Genomic DNA, 21,932 nt, shown 5'->3' with positions numbered 1-21,932 from the left:
TGCTGCACAGCAGGGAAAATAGAGATGTCTGGAATATTGCCACAGCATATAAGAAGATAAGAAGGAAATCGACATTCTAAATGTGTAGAAGAGTTTGGTGAGGTCATGGAGAGGACATGCCTGTATGGACTGTGTATATCCATTTTAAGGGGAAGAGTTGCTTAATGTTGCTGCTGGAGTCGGAATACCAAGATATTTGATGAATCAATGAGATAATAGAAAAGAGAATCCTGTGTTCGAAAATCAGAAGATGTTAAGTAGGAGGAATGTCTGTAAAAGGAAGAGGCAGGAGATAGCCTGTCAATTAAAGGAAGAGCGCAGTCCGTCATGGCCTAGTATATCTATATGTTTGACAAGGACTGTCATCATGGATTGCACATTATGGTGGTTACGTCTTGCTTTACATGGGCTGATTTTTCTATCTAAAATGCAGATTGAAGTGTGTACTTCAGTGCCTAAACCTAAAGGCTACGTCTACACTGGCAGCTTCTTGCACAAGAACTGTTTTGCAGAAGAGTTCTTGTGCAAAAAGTCTTCCACAAGAGCGTGTCTACACTGGCATGTGCTTTTGCGCAAGAGCATCTATGGCAGTGTGGACACTCTCTTGCACAAGAAAGCTCTGATGGCCATTTTAGCCTTAGGGGTTTCTTGCACAAGAAATTCATATTGCCTGTGTACACTGCCCTCTTGTGCAAGAGGGCTTATTCCTTGTGGGGAGAGGATTAACTCTTCTGGAAGAAGCCCTGTTTTCCGATGCTAGACTGTAAATTTACTTGCGCAAGAATGTGCGTGCAGTGTAGACACCTGGCAAGTTTTTGCGCATGAACAGCTGTTCTTGCAGAAGAAGCCACCAGTGTAGACATAGCTAAAGGGTTTTGTCTACTCTGCAGTAAAATACCAATGACCTGAGATCTTGTGCTGGGAGCATCCCAAGTCTGAATGTCTACACTGCAGTGTTTAGCCCTGTAGCCTGAAACCCCTGAGCCTGAGCCAAATGAGCCAAACCAACCATACCAAGCTGCAAGTCTTCAATTGCAGTATAGACGTACCTAAGAGGCATAAGAGCTAGTATAAGGCACAGAGCTATTAGGGAGGAGACCTGCCTTCTGTTCTCAAGTATGATCTTGGACAAGTCACTCTTCGTTTCCCCATCATCCTCTGTAAAGACTGTGAGATTCTTCGGTGAGAAGGACTCAAGTAAGAAGTGTCAAATATTTTTTTTTATTATTATTATGGTTAAGATGCCTTTACGTGGGTTTGCTTGGGTAAATAATCAAAAAGGGTATCACTGGAGGTGTGGCCTTTGTTTACTATGGGCTTCATCATTATCTGCCATATCCAGCAAAACTGAGCACAAGAAGAGGCAAGAGGCATCTCGAGCCATTTGCCAGTCTCCCTGGTTCCATATTGCTGTTCAAAATCTCTCAATCCCAGTCTAGTGAGATGAATGAATTGGCTCAAAAAATGGCACAAAAGAGTACAAAGTGCTGTAGAAATTTTGGTGGCTACCCCTGCAACAGGTAACTGCCATTTCCTAAGTTTATGTTTTGGGAAACTGAGGCACAGGGAGTTTAAATGACTTGTCCAAGGCCACACAAGGAGGCAGTGGCAGCAGACTGTTTAGAACTCCTGAAGTCCTCACTCCCTCTTGCATCCCAATTACTTATATGCTTGATTTTTCAATTTACGCTTGGGCTTCCTTACCTGACAAATCATAAATGATGCATCATTACTAGATTGTTTCTGGCCCAGTATAAACTCAGGGTGTACACATTATGATTAGCCCTTTTCTCTGGGTAATGGCTGACAATACTAAGGTTCAGCTTCACCCAGTCTTCAGATTTATCCACGTTGGGGTGTGTATCGTTCTAGTCAATATGCACGATGCTTTTCTCCTTTCCCAGCAGCAATACAGCTGTGAGCACTGGGAAGAAACCCACTGGCACAGCTGTTGCTTTTGAAATCAGTTTTCTCCATATTTTTTGCAAGTCAAAAACTATGAAGTCACCTTCCCCACATTTGTCTTCCAAACCTTTAGCCAAACAAAACGCCTTTACCAACTGATCATTAGCTCCCTTTCCCCCTTAATGAGCAACTGACTGAATGGGAACTGGCTCTGTGTTCCCAGATTCCTTTGCAAGGCTAGTGTTGAGACCAGAGCCATGTATGCACTATGGCTACGTCTACACTACAAGGTTTTTGTGCAAAAACGGCCACTGTTGTGCAAAAACCTGTGGAATGTTCACACCTCAAAGTGTGTTTTTGTGCAAGAAAATCTACAGTCAATTGGCAGAACAGAGGGCTTTTTGTGGTGTAGGTATCCCTCCTTCTACAAGCCATAACTCCTTTTTGCACTACAGCTCTTGCGCAAAAAGACATGTGTGGACGCTACGCAGGGGTTTCTTGCACAAATAGAGCCTATCTGAAAAAGCACCATTCTGTGAATGGCCATCAGAGCTTTCTTGCGCAAGAGCGTCCATGCAGTGTGGACACCTCTTGCGCAAAAACCCTGCAGTGTAGATGTAGCTTATAGGATTACAGTGGCACAGCTGTGCCACTGTAGAATAGCTGTTTTCTCTAGCCATAGAAGAAATGGTCGATAATCTATCCATCATGGTCGATAATTATAATCTATCTCTCCAAGCAGGTGAGTGGAAAATGTTTGTCTAACTAGCCACATCTGTACTGGGTGAGATCAGCATCACGATGACTCTCAGAGTCATCTACTCTGCCGCTCTACTCTGCACTAGTTAGGCCTCAGCTGGAGTACTGTGTCCAGTTCTGGGCGCCACATTTCAAGAAAGATGTGGAGAAATTGGAAAGGGTACAGAGAAGAGCGACAAGAATGATTAAAGGTCTAGAGAACATGACCTATGAAGCCAGGCTTCATGAACTGGGCTTGTTTAGTTTGGAAAAAAGAAGATTAAGGGGGGACATGATAGCGGTTTTCAAATATCTAAAAGGGTGTCACAAGGAGGAAGGAGAAAATTTGTTCCTCTTGGTTTCTGAGGACAGGACAAGGAGTAATGGGCTTAAAGTGCAGCATGGGAGGTTTAGATTGGACATTAGGAAAAAATTCCTAACTGTCAGGGTGGTCAAATATTGGAATAAATTGCCAAGGGAGGTGGTGGAATCTCCCTCTCTGGAGATATTTAAGAACAGGTTAGATAGACATCTGTCAGGGATGGTGTAGGTGGAGCTTGGTCCTGCCTTGAGGGCGGGGGGCTGGACTCGATGACCTCTCGAGGTCCCTTCCAGTCCTATGATTCTATGATTCTATGATTCTAGGTGTGAACTCTCAAACAGGGCTGCCGAGGGGAGGAGAGGTGCAAAGAAGGCAGTTGCCCCAGGGTGGGCGATTTCCTGTTTTATTCTTCTGCAGTGCTGTGCAGGTCTGATGTGTTTGCTTTACAAGTCAAAAGGGGATTTTGGTTTCTGCCACTGTTCCAGACTTCCCCGGGCTCTGGCAGCGAATGGGAAGGCAGGTGAGCCCTCTTTGCTGCTCTTCTCTGTCCACACAGGGGACATGGCGGTGAAATGACTTGCCCAAGACCAAAGATCCTGTCAGTGAGTATGTTGGGAACACAACCAAGAATCCTTGGCTTTGTCCCTGAACCTCTCCACAGTAGAGCTCCAAGTTAGGATACACTGCAAGTTAGGAGCTGATTGCTGATTGTTAGGCACTTCTGTTGTGACATACAAGATTAGATGGTTAAATGCATTGCAAGGAGGAGCTGTAATTTGTGTTTACTAGTCCCAGTTGCTCTTATCCCTGCAGAAGAGAGTTCATAGCCCCTTAAGACGCAGCTGGTATCAAAATGTTATGAAGGAAGAAATGCTTCTTCTCCCACCTTGGCTTCTCTCACGGGGCCAGAGGTCCTTCTTACGAAATGTCTGCTATGACAAATGCCCGTTGAAGCCAAATTCCTCTTAATTAATTCAGTAGGAGCTGAGCCAAGTGAGGACTGAATAAAAGCTTTCCAAAGACCTGGAGATTTGACTCACTCTGGAGACAACAAGTTAGCCCTAGTGAGCTAATTAATAATCCAGCAGTGTTTGGCTCCAAACTAGTGTTGGCTAGTTGTAGCTAGCCCTTTCCTCAAAACGTTTCAGTCCTATTATTAGTCTCACTGGTGCTGTTGATTCTGGCATAATTTATTAGCTGAGAACACTGCATTGTACTAGGTCACAGGGAAATTGACAGCAAAGCAGCAAATAGACGCTTAGATATTACCTGAGTTTTGTCTAACACTGAAGAACACGTGAAGTCCTATCTTGATTTGAGATTTGCAACATAAGAACAGTCATACTGGCTCCATACCTAAAGTCCATCTAGCCCAGTATCCTGTCTTCACACAGTGGCCAATGCCAGGTGCCCCAGAGGGAGTGAACGGAACAGGGAATCATTAAGTGATTCCTCTCCTGTTGCCCATTCCCAGCTTCTGACAAACATCCCTGCCCATCCTGGCTCATAGCCATTGATGGACCTAACCTCCATGAATGTATCTAGTTCTTTTTTAACCGTTATAGTATTAGCCTTTATAGCATCCTTTGGCAAGGAGTTCCACAGGTTGACTGTGCGTTGTATGAAGAAATGCTTCATTCATGTATTTGTATTAAACCAGCTGCCTATTAATTTCATTTAGTGACTCCTAGTTGTTGTGTTACGAGAAGGAGTAAATAGCATTTCCATGTTTACTTTTTTCCAGACATGATTTTATAGCTCCCAATCCTATCCCCCCTTAGTCGTGGACCAAGTGGCAGTGTGCTCCAGACAGCAGTGGGCCAGGCTGTTGCACCACTAGTGGTGGTCTGCGATACTGCAGGCTCCTCGGGGTGGGGGGCAGCATGGAGCCAAAGCCCTCAAACAGGCTGAGGGGCAAGTGGATGGAGCGGGGGGTCGAGGAGAAGCCTCTCAGCCCAGCACTAGGGAGAGTCTGGAGAGGAGGCGTCCGAGCTGTGAGCAACCATGTGAAACCCTACTGTAGCCAGCGAGTAGGGTTGCTAGGTGTCCAATATTTAACTGGACAGTCCATTATTTTCGCCTCCTGTCTGGTAAAAAACTTCAGAGAATACCGGACGCCTACAATGTCCGGTACTTTCTGATTTTTTCCTGGCCAGGAGGCGAAAATCCTGGGCTGTCTGGCTCAATACAGCGGCAGCCTGGCAACCCTAGTGCTTACCGGGGAGCTGTCCGGCCCGGCACAGGGAGGCAAGATGGCAGGTGGCCGCCGGCAGCCTGTTAGAGCCAAAAAGCCTCACCAGGCGGTTTTTAAAGGGGCCACGTTGTTTTGTTGTTTTTTGGTTTTTTTGCTTAACAACTCTTGGGATCCTTTTTTTTTTTTTTTTTTGGTTCGGTATTTTTTCTGAAACCATCTGGCAACCCTACCAGTGAGGGAGAGCCCGAGTGCCTTGAGGTGCCCCCCATGGCTACAGTGCCCTGGGCATTTACCCAGTTTCCCCAGCCAGGGTCTCCCTGTTATGCTTATAAGAAGCACACGGGATTTATATGAGGGAAAAGGCAATCCACCGCGTTTATTTAGAATACAATGACAAAACAGTTAGCATATGCGTACACACACACGCTCTCTCGCTCTCTCCTACCTCTCGCTCTCACCAGTCAATAGAAAACAGGACTATGAAGCACTTTAAAGACTAACAAGATGGTTTAATAGGCGATGAGCTTTCGTGGGCCAGACCACAAGTGGGTCTGGGCCACGAAAGCTCATCACCTATTAAACCATCTTGTTAGTCTTTAAAGTGCTACATAGTCCTGTTTTTTGTTTCAGCTACACCAGACTAACACGGCTACATCTCTATTACTATTCACCAGTCAATGTTATATTTACTAGTCCATGGTCTGTACAGAGGAGGAGTGGGGGTCTGTCGGTTTGGCTTCTGTCCAGTGTTACTCAAGTGGTCCATGAAACCACTTTGAAAAACCTGCTAACTGGCTGTACCGGTGTGTTTACTTACTGGCTCCATAGCCACGGAGCCTTGTGGCTCTCATGGGCTGCGGTTCGCCATTTGCAGCCAAGGGGAGCAGCAGGAAGCGGTGGCCTGGCCCCCACCACTTCCTGCGACCCTCCTTGGCTGCAAACAGCAAACTGGAGCCTGTGGGAGCCGTGAGGTTCCATGGACACAGTGCAGGTAAGTCAACACACTGGCACGGCCAGTTAGCTGGTTTCCCAAATTGGTTTCATGACCACTTTGAGAAACACTGCTTTAGTCTTTGGCAGGACGCAAAACAGTTCTTTCCTTTTAAAATTGGGATTAGTGCGTTTTGCGTTGTGATTATGTTTTTCGGATGGATGTTTGTTATTTTTAGTTGGGTTTTTTTTTGCTTTTTTTTGTTTTGTTTCGCCACGCTAATTTGCCACAGCTAGTTTTGATTCCAAATATTTTGTTTAAACCGATAAATACTTGCCTCCTTTCAGAGCCATCGATTTGCCCACTGCTTTTACATTTCATTGGGGATATACAGCAATTTTGGGCATTTTTATGTCTGTTTTGGCTTTTTTAAAGAATATTTGGCCTTTACACTTATTTTTTATATGTTTTACTTTTTTACACATGACAAGGTTGATTTCTTTGTTACCGAGAAGAAATAAGCACATTTAAACAAGGACATCAAATTACAATTAAAAAACCCAATTATTACATCCTTTTACTCTGTTTCCAATAGTAATTTTAAACCTGAAAACAAAATTATAAGGCTCTATCCCTGCCTTGGAATCAGCTTTAAACCCAATATTCTGGCTGGTGCCCCTTTACCAATGATAAGGTAAAGGTCCTTTTTGCTTTCAGAAAGGGTGGCTGGCAAGGTACACTGAGGCACATTACTTTAAAATAAAATAAAAATTAAATTAATGGAGATTGGCTATTTCCTAGAACTGGAAGGGACCTTGAAAGGTCATCGAGTCCAGTCCCCTGCCTTCACAGCAAGACCAACTACCATCCCTGATGAATTTTTGCCCCAAATCTCTAAATGGCCTCCACAAGGATTGAACTCACAACCCTGGGTTTAGCTCAAACCACTGAGCTATCCCTGTTCTAGATGCAGTCTAGATGCATGGCTACAGTCCCCAGGGGTTTGTGGGGATTGAGGCAAATACCTCCCCCACCCCCTGCAGGCTCTATCCCGCCTTGCTCCATTTCTAAGCCTTGCCCCTCCCATTCCACCAAGGTGGTTGGCGCCAGAACAGCCTGGCAGGCTGCTCCGCTCTTCCCCACCGTGTTGCCCTCCCAGCCCGCTGTGCCCCACTTCTCAATGGTGGGGGAAGTGGAGCGCCCTGGGGGCTGGGGTGCTCTCCTTCCTGCTGCTGCGGAGAAGCTGAGCTCAGTGGGCTAGGAGAGGGTGGCATAGTGCAGCAAGCTGCCCTGACGCTCCCGTTCCCCTTGCCTTGGTGAGTGCTGAGGGCAGAGGGAACCCCCATTGCTGCTCTGCACCGGGCCCTCGGTAATCCCTTGGGTCCCATCCATAGGACGGTTTAGGGGGCTGCCACGGGGCACCCCCCAAAGCGCGGGGTCTGGGGCAGCCGCCCTTTGCCATCCTATGGATGGGACAGCTCTGTGCCAGGCCCTAAGGCTGGCTCTGACTGCACCAACCAGTGCTTCAATAGCCCTTCATTTTTTTGAAAGTCCAGAGAAAATGAGCAGACTTTGTGGGATGTCCCGAAAGGACCTCCAGTCCAGACTGGGCTCGGGGGCACTCCAGCGACCAGGGGCCCTTACAGAGAACCACTTGCCAGTCACCCTTTCCTCAGGTATACTGAGGCAGCTGTAGCATCAGCACTGCTTCTGCCAGGCCATGCGACTTGAGGGTGTCCGCACCTCCCTGCTCACAATCCGCTGCAACTTTGGAGCGACTTTAGGGGAAATCTTAATATGAGCAACCCTGGTCCCCTCCTCATTCTATGTGCCAATAGAACAGGCCTTTAAAAGCATTTCCCAGCTGCTTGCACCTGTGTGGCTCAGGCAGTGCTTGTGCGTGCTTCTAGCTTGGCCTTAATTTTTCTGAACCTGCCAGTGTACGTGTTTGAGGTGATCCCACACTCGGCAGCACTCTTGCTGACTACAGCAAAAATCCAGTCCGTACCCCCTCTGGAATCGACTTCCCGGTACAGCCTGCCAGGAGCTGAGGATCAAACACCCTTGTCCCTCCTCCACCCCCTCCCTAGCTCACCGCAGTGACATCACACTCAGGTAGAGCGCTGCACGTAGCCCCGTCTAATTCCTGCAGAGCTAGCACAGAGAGAGAGAGGACCTGCACCCACCGTGAGACACATGGGATGCTGCTGGGAGGTGAAACTATCCCAGCCACCTACAGAGGAGGCATGTTGGACCTACCGGGCAACCGTGGAAAGATGTGATGGGGGAGGGCTGATCTCTTGGCTATGTCCAGCCACATCTGAATTGGCAGCCTGCACTCAGCGACCAAGATGGTAACAAGGATATCGCAGTCAAGTTAACTTGTAAGTGACCTGACTCACGGGGCAGACAGCCTCAGAGCTGTGATTCACACGGGGCTGTAGTCCTCGGATTCCTGCAGACAGGACACTGACTTTACCTTGGTGTTGGAAGCAGACGCCTTACCCGCTGCAGCTGCTGCTATGCCACTCCATGGGATGTAGGCTCCGGTCTTGGCTGGTGCACCACAAGGCCCGGCCATGGTTCAGAACCCATGCTCTGAGAAGGTCTCCTACAGCACAGCGGTGAAGCATGTCTGTCACTTGCGGGTTTCTTCCCTGAGGAAAAAACTCTCCTTCCGCAGAACCATGTAAGTTAACAAGGGTGCATGCGGCTGGGCTTGGGTTCTGCGGGAGTGGAGTCCGCGGGCATTATGTTTGTGCAGCCATGCGTCTGGGTACAAGCTATGTGCAGGTGTATTCAGAAGGGGAAAACTAGTGAGGCAGACTAGGCAGGAGTTTAATTTCGAGGTGCTGGAGACCTGGATTCAGGTCACACGTCTGTACAGATTTCCTGTGCCTCAGTTCCCCATCTCTCAAACAGGGAGGAGAATCCCTTCCCTGTCTCACAGGAGTGTTATAAGGAGGGTTCGTTAGTTGCTCAGATACTGACGTGTGTTAGCTGCGTAAGTACCTAGGAGCTGATTTATGATGCTCTTAACTCATGGTCGCTGTGCTGTTTTAAAGGAGTGGCCCAAATCCTGACTAGGGCTGGGTAGGAGAGCTCCCGGGGCCTGGGTGAGATAAATGCACCATACAGTTGCCTTTTTAATGGGCGCACCAAGAGGTGGTTGTACACAAATTGCACCGAACCATTTGCCCTGTTGACCTGCGCTCGTGCCCTGGTTCTTTCTTGTGAGCCTCCTTGGGCTTATCGCAGAGATAAGCTTAACTGAAGTGTGAATGCCAGCTGCTGAACCAGCCGGGAAACAGCCCTTCTGCTCACTTGCACAAGAGCCATTGGTGCTGCACCCCAGCATGCAAAAGTCGTGGAGGGGGAGGCGAGGACAGAAATTGGTGAGGGAGAGGGAGAGAATAGAAGGAACGGACAGGGGGGATGGGGCTTGTCTGAGATGAATTTGGGGAAAGGTGCTGGGGTTGGGCTCTGGCTAGTAGTTTGTGCCCAAGAGGAACCTAGGAAAGATTATAGGTGACCATTTGATTTGGTTAATATTTTATGTGAACTGGTTCATCCATCATTAACCAACGCCCCATCCCCACCTGACCTTGACTTTATGTGTGTAGCTTCCTTTCATTTTCCCTTGCAAAACCCTGCATGGCTCAGGATTTCTTAGACTTGTGGGTGGGAGTTGTTTCTGTTGGGGCTGGGACGGTTGGCTGTGTGTGTGCTGGAGGAGGTGGGCTTATGCAGTAAATGAGATAGGAGGCCAGACCAGAGCTCAGGCTCTGATTCAAAACTCCTCCTTGAACTTAAGGAAAATGTTGGGTCCAGATCCAAATCCAAAATGTGCTGATCCTTCTGGGGACAGTGCCTAACAGCTGAGCCCTGGGGAAGTCCAGATCTCATGGATGAAATTCCCTTTTGTTAACAATATGGGAAGGAGCATAATCCTTGGTGGATGCCAGGACCAATAGCTCCATCATTCCACCCATCCCAGTCCCTCTTTTGCTGAAACAACCCGTGATAAAGCTTTTTGCTGGGACTCACGGGAACGAGGCTATAGCAATTTGACAAGAGCTGCCCTGCTCCACTAGGACCGGCACATTTGCTGCTGTTGGCAGAGCTGTCAGGGCGCAAAGATCACCTGCTCACATTTCCTCCTACGCCAGCATTGTTCTCCTTCCAGTGTCTCAGAGGCGGGCTGTTAATTATAGCGCGTGCCGCTGCCTGCCTGTGGCCAGCATTGTTGGGTGAAGTAGGTGTTGACAAGTGGCTGGAAGAAGATAAATTCCTCCTTTCTCTGCCCAGCATGGAGCCTTTTGCACCTGCTGTTCTAGCTCCACGAGCCCCAGCTGCCCTTTGGAGATTCAGCCAGTACAGGAGGGGAAAGATCGGTCACCCCCGCTGCATGCGCTCTGGGGGCGCTCGGTTCTCAGCTCAATAGGATCTGGTTTTTCATAGCCCTTTCAATTAGATCAGCACAGATTCTGGAATGTGATGGTTCCCAGCCAGATTATGCCACCCACACCCCACCTCTATCCCTATCATCCTTCCTGTCCTATCTCCTCGTTCTCTGCTGACCCATGATCTGAGGAAGATAAAGCAGGATCTCTTCTGTCCAGCGCGGCTGGAAACATGGGTGTCAGGTTTGATTCATAGTAGGGGAGGGCTCTTTGCTTCGGGGGGGGGGGGGCCAGGATCCAGGGTGGCCAGAGGGGTTTAGCGGGCATCACTGGCAGCAGTGAGCGACCCAGCCCCAGCCTGCCCCATGCCACCCACTCCGCAAGAGCCTGGCATCACTAGGGAGAGGCAGCTGGGTAGGGACTAGAGGAGGAGGGGCGGAACAGAGGTGAGAAGTGCTGGGGCACAGTGATGGCTGGGTCTCTCCCTGCTGCCAGGGTCAGGGTCCCCACTGGCCCCCATGCCTCTGAAGCACAGGGCCCCCCAAAGCACGGGGCTGAGAGCGGTGTCCCCAGTCCAGCCTATGGATGGGATGGATCTGAAAATAAAAGACCAAACATTGGTGGAGCCAGGCCCACGTCCTGGAATATTGGTGGAGCGCCGACACCACAGGGCCATGTAATTCATTACCTATGGTTGGCTGAAAAATCCTCTGTTCCCCTCTTTTTGCCCTGTGGGGAGGGGGCCAGGCAGGTTAGGCCTGTGGATCTTTGACTTGTGCTCTGATATCCTCCGGTCTTGAGATGTTCTGCAGTCACCATTTATGAGTGTGTGTGTTTGGAGGAGGGGAACGGAGTTTTAGAAAAGTCCAGTGCTGGCCATAAAATCAAAAGGGGAGGATAGTTTTACCGCTGAGATCTGTAATTGTGCGGACAGAGACCACGCGTCAGGGTATCAGTTGGGACCAGGGAGACGCTGAGCAAAGCCGCGCAGGACCCGGGGCCGGACCCGCGGCGCTTTCAGCTGATCTGGAAGCGCTGCGGGTCCGGCCCCGGGTCCTGCACCGCTTTGCTCCGCGTCTCTCTGGTCTGCTGGGGGGGGACGCAGCTAGTGCCACCCTCAGCAGACCAGGGAGATGTGGAGCAAAGCCCGGGGCCTGTGGTAGAGCAGGTTGGGCGCTGCCGGTTGGTCCCACAGCACCGCTCCTTGGCGCTACTGGACCAACCCGGCAGCACCCCAGCTGCTCTGCCCCAGGAGTCCTGATTCAGCCGCTGCTGATCAATTTCAGCATTGGTTGAATCAGGACGCCTGGGGCAGAGCAGCTGGGGTGCTGCTGGGTTGGTCCAGTAGCGCCGAGGAGTGGCCGCGCTACTGGACCAACCCAGCAGCACCCGAGCTGCTCTGCCCCAGGCGTCCCCAAGTCAGCCGCTGCTGAAACTGACCAGCGCTGACTACAGGAAGCCCGAGGCAGAGTTGCTCTGCCCCGGGCGTCCTGGAATCAGCTGCTGATCAGTTTCAGCAGCAGCTGACTTGGGGACGCCTGGGGTTCTTAAGTTGAATCTGTATGTAAGTCAGAACTGGTGTCCAGATTCAGCGGCTGAATCTGGATGCCAGTTCCGACTTACATACAGATTCAACTTAAGAACAAACCTACAGTCCCTATCTTGTCCGTAACCCGGGGACTGCCTGTAGTTGCATTTTCAAATTTGGGCGCTTCATTTCTTTGCAGGTGTCAAAATATAGGGGCTACTTGGTTGCTTGCTTATTGATTGATTGATTGATTGATTGGTATGTGTGTTAGTGCCTCAGATCATAGTCATAGCATGGTACTACTTCCAAGGTGATGCCAACACAACCAGTATCCTCTATCACTGTCTTCTGCCAGTTCTTCCTGGGCCTTCCTTGCTTTCTGTTTCCTCCCTGGGGTACCCAGTTCAATGCTTGCATAGTCTGTCTCCCATTTTCCATGTTGTATACATGTCCCAGCCATCTGCCTTTGGTGTTTTCTAATATGGTCTGCCCACTCAGCTTCCTTTTTCTTGCATTTGCAATTTTATCTTCCCATGACATTGGTAGGGTCTCCTCCAGCCTCTGTGACGGGCAGCCTCCAGTCTCTCTTTGTTGGGCAGGTCTCTGCTGCATGCAGTAGCATTTTCAGTAGTTTGATCTGTAGTTTGTGGTGGAGGACTCTGCTTGACCAGATGTTGTTCATTCATCCAAAAGTGGTGTTTTCCCCCTAGTATTGTACGAATACTTTTATCACAGCCTCCGTCAAAAGTTATGATACTCGTCAGGTGGCAGAACTGCCTGTTCCATGGCTTTTCTATACTTAGTTGAGAAAGCCATGTTAATCCCAAGTCTCTGCTATGACTGGGAGATGTGGATGACCTAAAGCATTTTCTTTGGAAAATCCACAGAAAAATGTGGGGGGATCTATCACCTCAGTAATGCCAACTCCTTTAGAATTGGGGCTCTGATTATCTAGCACCAGCTGAGGTAGAGCAGGCACCGTGTGCACTTGTCTGATATATTTTTACCAAAACTCCTGCCTGCCCAACTCACCAAAGGAGAAAGGAAACAGGGAGGCCAAAAGGAATGGTATAGCACAAAGTAGGGTTTCTCAACTTTTTTACATATATATAAGCTTCAAAGGGGGAGCCGAGTTAGTCTGTAACCGGAAAAACTTAAAAAACAACAAACAGTCTAGTAGCACTTTAAAGACAAACAAAACATGTAGATGGGATCATGAGCTTTCATGGGCGGAAGTAGGTTTTGCCCCCAAAAACTCATGATACCATCTACATATTTTGTTAGTCTTTAAAGTGCTACTAGACAATTGTTTTTTAAGTTTTTCTTTTTGTTATAAAGTACCTTTTAAAAAAATATAAGTACCCCCAATGCACCCACCCCTCCCCCAGAGCAAGGCACACCAGCCCCCCCATCCCAATGCAACTGTAGATACATCTCATTAATCTCAGTATTCATCATTTTCTCACTGAATTTTTTTTATTTTAATTTTGTATCAAACTTTAGTAATAACTTTTAGTATTGCACTAAGTCTTTAGTTTGTTGTACTACGTCCTTTTATATAGACACTTTGTATATTTTCATAAAGAAACTTTCTATTAAATCTTTTTACATGGAAACCTTATAACTTGTAGACTTTGTACCCCCTTTTGCTTAATTGATTGTCCTGTTGAGTGAACGAGGTGTGAATGGATAAGGCATGAAAACCCAGCACCTCCCTGCACTTGCAATGGTTGGAGAAGGGTGGAAGCCAGATCCAAGAACAATGGGACCTGTGAAGTGGGCTCTTTGAAAGAAGACTGGACCAATGGATGCCTTGGGAGTCAGCAGCAAGTGCCTGCTTTTGGAAGCTCCCTCTTCGAAGGTGAATGGGGCAAAATTAAGACAACTAACTGCACATGCATATGATGACTCTCACAGATGATGCATATGCATGTGATGACTAATGGGGTAGATCTGCATGAGAGGGAAGGCATCTTGCAGAGGGACCCCAGGCTTTCCTGTTGTCAACATGGGAGCATCGATCTGGTTCCACCCCTCCCACACCTAACTCACCAGGCCACTGCAGTTAGGGGGAGCAACTATTGGCAATAATAATATGGGTCTGTCTACACTACAAAGTTAATTCGAACTAACAGCCGTTACTTCGAATTAACTTTGATAGGTGCTACACAGGCAAACCGCTAGTTCGAACTTAATTCAAACTAGCGGAGCGCTTAATTGGAACTAGGTAAAGATCATTCCATGAGGACTAACGCCTAGTTCGAATTAACTAGTTCGAATTAAGGGCTGTGTAGCCACTTAATTCGAACTAGTGGGAGGCTAGCCCTTCCCAGGTTGCCCTGGTGGCCACTCTGGGCACCACCAGGGAAACTTTTCTGCCCCCCTTCATGCCGCGTCTAGACTGTCGCACTGTGCCGGATCAGCTGATCGTCAGCACAGCGCGGCGGCCATTTTTAATACAATGAAGCAGAGATTATTTAACTTCTTTGACTATGCCAAATAAACTATTTTACATGGCTCCATGTAGTCTAGATGTAGCCCAAGGTTGGAGATGTGAGCAGAGTAAAATTGCATAGCTGCAGGGGGGCTGACAGCTTCCATGGCCCCTGGGCAAAGAAGGGGCAGGGCTTCAGGTGGAAGTGTCAGGGATAGGTAGGTAGGTACCAGGTCTGTAGGGCTCAAAGGATTAAAACGATGAGTAACAGCGTCAGTAACATCAGCAGATAGGACTGGCAGATGGCAGGCAGCAGATACTAAAGACCCGTTTGTGTGTGACGTAGTCACTTTCTGGCTCTGTCCCCACCTCAGACTACAGCAGCGTTTGGACCCCAGTACAGAATTGGTTGATCAGGGCCTGCTTGGCTGTTCAAGGCCTGGGCTGATAGCTGAGTGTGATGAAGCTCGTTCCCTGGCTGGGCTCTGCCTGGCTCCTCAGAACGTGTTCCCTCTGCCTGAGCCCAGGGTTACAGCGAGTGTTGCTGAGGACAGTGCTGCTTCAGCTTCCCCTGGGACTCTAGCACGTGGTGGGGCAGGAGGGAACAGGGAGGAGCTTCAGGGAATAGCTTTTCCATTTGGCTGGAAGGTGCTGTTGTCCTTATGGAGCCCTTCAAAGGCCCTTGTTTACAGCACACTCATCTATCCAAGTGAATTCCAGCTGCCCTGTTCCAAGCAGGCTGTTAGACCAGCTTTGGGATTCACAGATGGGGTACAAGGGAGCAGTGTTCCCGCTGGCATGTTCTATCCTTGGGCAGGCTGAATTTCCTTTTGAGTGGGTTGTAACTTCTTATGTGCAACGCCAATATTCTCTCTCTCTCTCTCTCTCTCACACACACACACACACACACACACACACACACACCCCAATATTCTCTCTCTCTCTCTCTCTCTCACACACACACACACACACACACACACACCAATATTCTCTCTCTCTCTCTCTCTCTCACATACACACACACACACCAATATTCTCTCTCTCTCTCTCACACACACACACACACACACACACACACACACACACACTAGAAGCCCGCCCCCCCCCCCCACATACACACTAGAAGCCCCAGAACAAATTAACACATGGCTTCAGGGTTTGTAGACAGATGCATGTTTCAAAGAGCTTGCAAGTAAGATTTCAGCCGACAAAACAACTAGCATGACACCGCCAGAACTCTACTACATGGCAATAATTGGGCCTTAATGCAATACAATATACCATGTATTAATTAGTAACAGAGGATTTTAAAAAAATCAGTAAGATCAGAGTTTTAGGTATCTGCAGCACTCCAAAAAATCTATTAAAAGTATCTTTTTCTTTCTTACTTTAAGCGATGAACAGCTATGTAAACTTTGTTTGAAATGTAATCATGCGTGTGTCCTCCTAGCACCACCCCATGCAGTGTGTTCCCTCCCCCTCCAATCCAGCCAGAGAGGACTGCATTAAGTGAGTCAGACACCCCAAACAAACTGCCCCCTGTTTCCACCTCACTGCATGGATGCCAGCACTCCCCCTTTTCCCCCACCTACCCCGTATAGTCTGCCCTCCCCAGCCCAGGTAGGGGCTGGGATAATCCTGCTTCTCAAACTATATCCATGCCTCCTCCACCTCACAGCACAAACTCACTCCCCACCGCCAGCACCCACCCACCCTTTCTTTCCCCTACCTACTCCATGCAGTCAGCCTCTTATCTCCTCCTTCCCAAGAGGCTTGAGAGTGCTGAGTTCCTGCCTCTCTCTCCTCGTGCAGATGGGACTCTTCAAAATCCCCTCAGCCAATTAATTATTTATTCTCTCCCTCTCCTCCTCCTCCCCCACAATTTATTCTCTCCCACTCTCAGAGATGCTCAGTTTCAAGCAGGCAGCCAGCTCTGTTTAGCTGCTTGCTCAGCAAGAGGATGCTCTTCCCCCGCCAGTCAGCTGAGCTCCCTGACTGCACAGGGAGCTTTGAACTGAGAGCCGAGCTCAGAAAACAGCTGTGTGACCGTGGAGGTGCACAGCTTACAGTAAACCTTGTGGGAGGCACATGGGACTATGCTAAGGGGATAAGGGCCATATAAAGAGAATGGAAGCGCAGGTAGCTTGGGAATTGTAAAGTCCTCCCCACCTCCTCAGACTTGAGGACAAGCCCTAATTGCCCTTTTTTGGGATAAAAGGAAGTCTGGCAAAATGCAGTGTTTTCTCCCCCCTGTGTGTTCATGGCAATCAGAACATGGTTCAAACATGTGAGACGCCTCAAAAAAGATCCTTCTGCCTATGTTTCCACTGGTACAGAAGTAGGAGAGAAGTCCTCAAAGTTTTGGGGTGCTTTTCCAAACCAAACCATCCAGAAATTTCAGATTTACCTGCCGCCAGTCGAAAACGCAGTGTTTTCAGTCCACTGGCTGCTCTGTACAAACCTTGCCCCCTTGCTTTGTGTGCTGTGCCACTACAGAATCAGTGTTTCCCACTATAAATGCTTGCCAGTGCCTTTTATTTGCGCCATATGCTGTGTGTCACTCAGGCATATAAATGTTTGCAAAGCTGGGCTTAGGCAATGATACACCACATACAAGAGATAAAGATGCAGAACACTGGGGGAAGGTGTGTATCTGTATCCTTTGTAATTGCTGTCCCTGCCAGGGAATAATTAGGTCTGCAGGATAAATCTCTCACACAACAGTGAAGGAGATAGAGCAATGGCAAGTATATATCTGTAGCTCATAAAGGGACAACCTTAGTCTCTGCAAAGCTCCAAGAGAGAAGCAGTGCACAAATTTGGATGCTCATCCAAACTTCTGGGGACGTGGGGAAAACTCTTGTAACAGCAGCCTTTCCTCATGAGGTTGTTGCTGCTTTCTGCATTCTGTCATGCTGGAAGTTCCAGGAGAGAGGGATACGAGAGTGAGATATGTCTGTATCAAGTCAGGACCTCAGTTTTGTAATTTCATTTTGTATTTGGTGCTGAACACATAGCTAACCTCGCCTCAGTCAGGGTTACTGAATTGCTTTCTAGACATCTCCTTTGTGCAGAAAAGGTGCTCGACACCTTGTTGAAGGATCATCACAGAACAATTTGAAACCATGGGTTTTGTTGGTCTCCTACCTGATGGTTCAACCCCACAAAACAATGGATTTCCTACACAGGGACACCAGGGTGGCTGGGGGAGTAGCAATTTTCCACCTTGGGCACGGAGCAAAATAAAAGAGACTGTGTTTACCAGGTGGTACTGCTCTGACAAGGAAGAAGGCTGATCATTGACACATATAAGCAGACTACGAGGAGAGAGGCAGAAGGGACTCTGGCCAGCCTGAATAATAACAGACCTTGGACTCTTGGCTAGAGGAGATCAGGCATGAGGAAGGGTGTGTTAGGATTTCTGCTTTTCTCCAAAAATCTGTTGCTCTCTAGGGTTTTTTAAGAGTAAAGGGTCTCTGGCTAAGAAAGTCCTTTGCTAAACCTGTTTCTTGCTTTCCTGCCATGTTGTCCCCGAAGGGATTAACTAGAAGCCAGTGTGTCCAGGCAGAGGGAACTCTGGGGGAATGTGTATATGCAATTAAGGGGCTTGGAGATCTGAGATACTGGTTTTGGGGACTATGGCAGCTGGACTTCAGAGCTCTAAGTTCTAAGGAAGGGCCTAGATGAAAGGTCTGAGCCTGGAAATGTGGGGTTTTCCTGAGCCCCGGGGCTAGACACAGTGACCAGACTTTAGTCAGGCAGCTGAGAAGCATGTGAGACATAGAAGAGGTGCATGTATAACAAACGGTGTCCGTACTGGGCCAGGTTGTGAAAGAACCTGGAGACACTGCAGCTTCCAGTATCAGCAGGACAAGCAGAGAGTGGCTCAGAAACAACTGGAAAGCAATCATTGAAAAATATTGCATGAATTTTATCCAACCCGGGGAAAAAATCTGAAGACCCGGCCAAACAGGGCAGAGAAGTGTTTGCCCTCCAGAGAACTCACGCCAGCTGCACTTTCTTCCTTAGTCCAACTGGGGCCTCTGGCCCCAAGGGGCACTGCTAGGCTGAACCCCCGAGCCCCAAGCCACCCCTGGGGCCCTGCAGGTTTTCTAGCATATGAGGGGGGGAGGATTGAAAGGAAAATAACTGCTTCATGCCTTAAGCCATTTAACCCTCCTCCCTAGCTGGTTCCAAACCCCAGAAGAGATGGGAGAATGGAGGCTGTGGGCTTTGCTCTTTCTAAGTGCCCTGCCCAGCCTATCTTTGAGGGGGCCTCTTAGGACCCAGGCTGGCAGAAGTATCATATTGCAGGGCGGTTCAACTTTCCAGTGAAATTTCATGGTGTTTCTTTTGTAAGCTCTATTTGTTCACTGTGCCCCCAGCTAGCTGCTCTCCTGAAGCACGTACTCTTCCCTGGCCACAATCCCTCTTCTTGAACATCAGTTACATTAACCCTTACTCGGAGCCCGCCAGGGCAGCAAGGAGACTCCAGCACAGAGGGACAGCCCAGGCACTTTGGATTTTTCAGAGGGAAAAAGCTTGGCCTCAGATTTCCTCCTTTCTTGGCACCGCTTCTCGCCAGGGGAAGTCCTAGAGGTCTAATCTCACTTTGAGGGTTACAGGGAGTGATTCAGTCAGCCCATGCGTCCATGGGGATGACAGACAGCCGTATGCTGCTTGGCGGGAAGGAGAGAGCAGCTCTTGCAAATGAGTCAGCAAGCAGAAGGCAAAGAGAGAGCCTGCAGGACGCATCTTGCTGACTCCTGAGCTCCTGGGCTGCCCCTCTTACTTGGCAGAGTAGAATCCCATGAATCCCGGAAGGAGAGAAAAGACTCCCTGCGATGGATCAGCAGTACTGGGACTCTTTTCCCTCTAGCTCTCCCTCTGGAAACCTACCTGGGGCTTTCCTCTGAGTGTTCTCGTATCCTTCTTTTCAGCCATGAAAAAATCCACTGCACTCAGCACAGCCACGGTTCAAGTTGGCCCTTGGTTGCAGTCTCTGGACACAAGCAGAAAAGCTGAGACAGCTTCCCTCGGGGGAAGAGGTTAGCTTGAAAGAAACACTAATGCTGCTTAATCCCAGTTATAATAATTGGATTCTGATTATTATTAAATTCAAATCTTTTCGGTTCTGGTTCAAAATTCTTCTCTTATCTCTCTGGGTTTTGCATCTTATCATGTTGTGGCAGCAGCAAGTTCAGCAGAGACCCAGAGGCAGCTGTGCCTTGAAAATTGGTTTTCCCCTCAAGAGAAGAAATCTGAGAACAGAAGGGAGATCAGTGCCTGTTTGCACATGGCACAAGCCCTTTGTATATTTCCCCGAGTTGCCCTTCATCAGCCTAATGATGTCTCTTTCCTTCTGGGGCCAAAATGCCAGTGTCTAAAATACAAAACATCCTGGAACCATCAAGGTAGTGGCATTGCACCTGCCCATGGCAGGGCCTGAAATCACATCTCTGTGCTGCCCCCAGTCCTGCCCCAAAAGTGCTGTGTTTGTGTCTCCATCTCCCAGTGGATTTGGCAGCATCTGCCTCTGATTGCTGGGGCAGCAGTTGCTGAAACTCTTATTGGAGCACAGACACTTCCTTGCAGGCCCCCTCTTCTTTCTTTCTCATGGGCTTTATTTAAGAGCATTTAACTCCCTAGACTTCTCTCTTGTGAGCTAGGCAGGCCACTCCAACAGACAGTCATCGGCCACGTGCTGCATTGCTGCCTGCTGCTAATTGCTTTGCCTGGGTCACACTGGACTCTTAGGCCTTTATTCCAAAGGGCTTGCCTGACGGCGCCCTTGGCTACTGAGCAGGACAAAGCAATCCCTGAGAAGCAATGTTCCCTCTAATCTTTTCCATCCATATATGGATGTTTTCCAGCTACGTGTGGAGTAATTTTATGGGCAGCGTGTCATGTGTGAATGTGCACCACCAACAGAAACAAAAACCTAACTTTGGGCACTCTGCTTATCAGCTGGACAGCATTTGAATTTCTCCTCTGTGGCCGCACAAGCGCACAGCTTATAGGAAACACTCCTGAGACGTGACAATACTTGGTGTGTTAGATTCCTTGGCACATGAGGGTTACGCAGGGGCAAAGTGTCTCAGCCATCCTCTGTTTTACCTCACTGCTCCATCACTGTCCTCCTCAACCTACTGAAAGGTCTGTCCCATGTTAGCCTGAACATTCAGCATTGAAATGGTCCAGCCTGCATCGGCTGAGAAGAGCTTTCGTGAGAATGCGGTAATGGATTTGGACACATGTGAACAGCAGACCCCTTCCCCAAACTGAGAAACTGGGTTCAGAACCAGTCCACCCATCCATTCCCTGCTCTTCCCTCCCTCCAGGCTTTAGAAGTGACACATCAACAAATTTTCTTTTGTTCCTTTCTTTTCATTCCTCTCCAGACATTCCTGTTGTGACTCTCCAATCACATCCCTCCTGCTTTCAAATTATCCTGTCCCAAACCAAACTCATTCTGCCCCTCTTAACATCTTCCCAACCTCTTCTCACTCCAAACTCTCTTTGGAATGCCCATTATAGTTTCTCCATTTCCATGTTCCAGAGTCTTCTCTCTCTTTATACCCCTAAAAATCTCCACTCATTTACCCTCCCACTTTGGTTCCATCCCTAAAGACAAAAGAAACAGCATATCCTTCCACCTAGAGGTGTGCAAAGTATTTACAGTGAAAGTTTAAATTGACCTGGGAAGTGGGGAGGAAGAGAGGGTTCTGCTTGTTTACACACTAAACAAAATGGACCAGTGTCACTGAAAAATTCATCAGGTTTAAGAAACTTTCACTTAAACGTGGGCCCGTTTTGCAGTGTGAATGAGCCCACTTCTGAAAGAAAACAAGCCCTTCCAGAACAAAAGGCGGCTTCAAAATACAAACCTTCCCAAGTGTCAGATAAAAACCAACACAATGGACATTTCATTGAAACTGTAAGAAAATAGCCCTCATTCTGTTAAAGTAGCTTGATATCTGAGTGTGTACATTTAAAAAAAATAAAAATGACTCTAATTCTGCTCCTTCTCACCCAAAAGCTTGCTCTCCTCAGCTTCCATTTGAAAATATCCTGCCTTCTTCCTCTTGTAAGAAACACTTGATCCTCGGCCAGGGCCCTCCATCACCTTTTTCCCTTTTGAGCACCACATACATTTAGTGCAGAAATAAATGGTTTGACATCTGCTCAGCAGGCAGAAATAGAACAACTAACTACAGCTCCCATGATGCAGTGGTGGTGTGATGCATCTTCACTCCCAATGCAAATACGACCTCACATGATTTCCCAGCAGCTAAAACACAGAGCCAGCCCCTCATGAAATTTCCCTGAGGAAATAGAGGTGGATCCTACTTTGGAGATGCAGGGTTGAAAATAACCTCCTCTGACAGCAGAGACTGCACGGTTACAGAACACTGGCTCTAGAGAAGATTCAGAAGTTTAGGCATCTTTTCCCAGGGTTCAGTACTCCTTACAATCC

The 21,932-nt window shown here is 48.4% G+C and overlaps 1 protein-coding gene across 2 annotated transcripts in view; it reads left to right on the top strand.

Annotated features, from left to right (window-relative positions):
* LOC142818179 (protein Aster-B-like) overlaps positions 1-21,932 on the top strand; it is a 335,181-nt gene that overhangs the window by 187,259 nt on the left and 125,990 nt on the right. The window lies entirely within an intron of this gene.

This window comes from Pelodiscus sinensis, unplaced genomic scaffold (genome assembly GCF_049634645.1).
Source record: "Pelodiscus sinensis isolate JC-2024 unplaced genomic scaffold, ASM4963464v1 ctg35, whole genome shotgun sequence".
In the NCBI taxonomy this organism is placed as follows: Eukaryota; Metazoa; Chordata; order Testudines; family Trionychidae; genus Pelodiscus; species Pelodiscus sinensis.
This window is presented reverse-complemented; position numbering and strand designations above follow the sequence as displayed.